We start from the raw sequence: 4,445 nt of genomic DNA on the forward strand, positions 1-4,445 counted from the left end.
GAGATAGATATAAAAGCACTCAATTTACTTATGTACTTACTAATTTAAACTGACAAAACGGAAATGAGGCAAACCAGTCATTTGTCTAAAAACTAAAAATATAGGTTTTAGTCTTTTTCTCATGAAGTTGGTAGAAACTTTAAGAAAAAAAATGTTTTTAATCTCGATAAGAGACCATCACTGGTCATCACAAGTCATCACATGGCCTCCACGATGAGATGGTTACTCTGGGCATCGCTTGTCCACCATGTGAAAGCCGTTCCTTAAAGCACTTCTGCCTATGCAGCCCTTATGTCTGCTGAAGAACGTGCTTGACAAATGCATTGTGGTCTGGTTCTGGCCAAGCAAAATTGGCCTCTAGCATCAGTTCCTCACACCATATCCTTGCCATCACCCAGCAAATGCCCTATATTAAGGGTACAGCCATTGGCAATAGAGAGTTCAAAGACACGACTGAGCAACTAAACTGATGACTTTAAGGGGAAATATTTGGTGCTCTTCTTCTATCCTTTGAATTTCACTTTTGCGAACAGAAATTTCACAATTGCTTTCAGTGACAAAGCCACTGAATTTCATGATGTGAACTGTGCACTTGCTGCAGTGTTAATGGGTTCCCACTTCAGCCACCTGGCCTAGATGAACACATAGAGGAAGAATGCTGGTTTGGGCCACATGAACATTAAGCTCTTGTCAGATTTGACTTAACAGCTCCCCCGACACTACAGTGTCCAGTGAGAAGGTTCTGATCCTTCACTATGAGTTCTTTTCATAATTGATGCCAATGGAGTCATCAAGCATTTGAGTATCAATGATCTCCCAGTGGGCTGAAGCATGGAAGGAACCCTCTGCTTGGTGAAGGCATTTCAGTTTGTGGAAACCAATGCAGAAGTCTGCCCAGCCAATAGGACATCAGCTTCTCCTGTAATTAAGCCCCATCCAACTGCTTCCAAAAAAACTTTGAGAAGGTAAATCAGTAGACCATGTGCACCTACAGCTTGCCACACCAGAAAAGAACCACAGTTAGACCTCATTTTTAGCATTTCAAAGATTGTTACTTATAGAAGGCAAAAAGCTAATTATGTTTGTATTTGTAAATATTACTCTAAATATTTTGTTTTTGTAACATTTGCCAAGGCTTTTAAAATGTGGTGCATTACTAACATATTGGCACTGTATGGTAGGATGGCTAATTTCAATAGAATATTTGGTTCACTTATTTCTTGGATCCTGTGTTCAATTGGAAATGGAAACAACTCTTTTTTCTCAGGCTTTCTTGCACCTTTGTGTACACATGAGTATTTCGACAGCCACCAAAATCTTCTGATCAAGTGTCCCAAAATTTTCTTCTTGAATTTCTTCGCATTAAACTGAAGTTTCTTTTAAGATCTTAGTTTTAAGATGCTAGCGTCAGTGGTGTAAGTTAACACTTGAAATGAATGTGTTTGTGATTGAAGTAAATGTGAATCATGTTTAAAAAAAAAACAAAACAGTGGCAAAGTGACTTAACTGGTCATGCTGCTGCTGCTAAGTCGCTTCAGTTGTGTCCGACTCTGTGCGACTCCAGAAACTGCAGCCCACCAGGCTCCCCCGTCCCTGGGATTCTCCAGGCAAGAATACTGGAGTGGTTGCCATTTCCTTCTCCAATGCGTGAAAGTGAAAAGTCAAAGTGAAGTCGCTCAGTCGTGTCTGACTCTTAGCGACCTCATGGACTGGCAGCCTACCAGGCTCCTCCGTCCATGGGATTTTCCAGGCAAGAGTACTGGAGTGGGGTGCCACTGTATTTCATATAGTTATTTTACTTATTTTGTTAGCTGACTTAGTGTCTACAAACATTTCTAATATTGGCTGGGTATAATTATAAAGGCTATTTGTTGAACCCAGGGATTAATTATATTATGAATTCAAATCATTGCAATTATTTTCTTCCCTAAGGTACTCAATATAAAAATACATAATTAGAAAATAAACAGATTAAAAAAAAAACTATTCATGCTCACTAGTGTGAAAAAATAAAACTCTGATACTTATTGTTAATATTTAAAAAAAAATAAACAATATGCCAATTTCCTTAGGCTTTTTCCAAAAGCAAATAATGACAGGTATTTGAAGAAACACAAGAAAATTTCGGGAAAACTTTGTCTTGAAATATATAATGCTCATGGCCTGATGGTATTAAAAGTTATTTAGCACTGTCTCGACCTAGGAGAAGATCATGGAGAGTTATAGGACTTGGGCCTAATGATGAAAAGTCACATAAGTTGTATTACCCTCTTCTCCTCTGCCAAGTAGTTGGAGAATATTGCTAATTTTGTTGAAGAAACTCATGTTATATTATATTGCTTGAATCCCAAACATGTACAATATTCAAATTATACTATAATATATGTTAATACTGGAGAGAAAATTTTGAAACAATCTCTTTCAAAAGTTTTCTGTCTCACTGGGGAGACACAAAAGTAGAGAAATAAACTCAATATACTTGCTACTATTTGTAAAAAATAATAAGTCAATGGAGAGAAGGTAATGCATGGTAAGGATGAATGATTCAGGAGCATTTCATAAGAAAAGTGATAACCCTTGAGACTTGTTTAAATATTTTATTTGTTATCAAAGTAATACATTTTAACTGTTTTAAAAAATTGGACAGTACAGATTAAAATAACACCTGTAATCTAATGCCACCACCTGGAGTTACAATAAATTTTTAGACATTTTTTCATTATTTTCTATCCACTTTTGTTTATAATATTGGGTTATCGCTATATCTTATGATGTGTTTTCTGACAGCACATGTACCAGGCATTTAACAATGTACTGAAATTTAAATACTTTTAGTTAACTTTAAGTCTTTTTGTAAATATGACTTCTATACAAGCATCATTTTAAATTATTTGTTCTAATACACTAGAACATCCTCTAGTAGTGTGATTTGTGTGTGTGTGTGTGTGTGGTTTTGAGTATCCTTAATACAGTTATTAGAAACTCAATTCTAATAAGTAGTTATCCATAAATCTTTCTCCTTTGAAATGAAAATTTGGTATAAAAATGGCAGAGGAATGAATCTGATTTTTTTTTAAATGAACAAATTTTCACTGAATAATCAGCATTCAATACATGCCTGATGACATGATAGGCATTTTAGGCCTCTGAAACAGAACGTACAAAAGCATATAATACTGATACATAGTAGGAGTTTAAAATTCACAAGTACATTGTCTTGTTATTCTGAAAAGATAAGTCAGGTGAGGAGCAATGGACGATGAACCAGATCATGAATATACTTTTATGCCATGATCAATAACTTCCCTTTTATCCTGAAGGCCATGGAAATTCAATAAATGTTTGCTCAATGTAATTGATTTACTCACTGAGGAAGAGTTTGCTTCCTTATGTAAATAAGGCTAGTAATGGGATATTTAGCAAAGGCCCAGCAGAAAATTACTCTTTCTTTAGGAAATGTGCCTTATCTTCTTAGCTGAAATTAGAGGAAACCCTCTTCTGACTCATTCAGGACTTCCAATGAGTTAATTAATCCAAAAATATGATAGCCACAAATACTTTTTACATGCTACACACATATTGAATGTTAATAAATTTCGAAACATAGACAAATGCTTCGGTTGCAAACTTGTGATGAGGACAAGTGTCTTCTTTGATGAGTGATCCTCAGAGTTCTACCTTCTACTCTGCATAAAACATCCATTATTCATAATATACGATGCCCACTTTTTATTTCTTCAAGTTGCAGCAAGATGTTTAGGATGTGCAAAGCACTCTAAATGCAGTGAAAATGTTTACACTGGAAAGTTTTTATCAGTCTTGTATTTTATGAACTTTTCCAACTTTCAAAATTTCTACTTCTAATTCAACAGCAAATTTTTCTTAGCTTGTATATCAGTGATTTCTTTAAAAACACATTCCACTTAGAGTTCCTTGTAAAAATAAATTTCATTTAAAATTCATATTCATTTGTTTACTTAATATTGAATGCTTTGAGTCATCATATTAGCAAAACTGGCTTAATCAGATTTGGTTTACTTAACAGAGTAATCAGATTTACAATCGACCCTTAATAGGAGTTTAACACAGATGGAGGGACAAGAAGGGGAAGAGTGTTAGGAGCAGAGTTGTTAGCTTGCTGTAGATTTCAGTCAGTTTTCCTTACAGTGGGAGGGAAGGGCACTTTGAAAGACCTCTTACTGGAGCTGTGTCAAGGGAGTTAAACCACTGTGATCTTTCTTTTTTCAAAACTTCCAAAGTCCTTTATCTGAAACTCTCATCACTCTCTACCCAAATACATAATTATTTAGGTATGTGATTTTTTCCCCTTTGAAAAATGCATTTCTGGTTTTTCTTTGTGTTCAGTCTATGGGAGCTTTCATTAAATTTTTATCTTGTTGGTAAAGTTAAAAAGGTTGAAGTAATTCTACATGAACTTTAAAAAA

The 4,445-nt window shown here is 35.0% G+C and overlaps 1 pseudogene; it reads left to right on the forward strand.

Annotated features, from left to right (window-relative positions):
• The first annotated feature begins 201 nt into the window (after positions 1 to 201).
• On the forward strand, positions 202 to 977 carry LOC147359250 (thioredoxin-dependent peroxide reductase, mitochondrial pseudogene; annotated as a pseudogene).
• The last annotated feature ends 3,468 nt before the right edge of the window (positions 978 to 4,445 follow it).

Source organism: Bos grunniens, chromosome 14, assembly GCF_055505025.1.
Source record: "Bos grunniens cultivar Pamir isolate PY7600 chromosome 14, Bosgru_T2T1.0, whole genome shotgun sequence".
Lineage (NCBI taxonomy): Eukaryota > Metazoa > Chordata > Mammalia > Artiodactyla > Bovidae > Bos > Bos grunniens.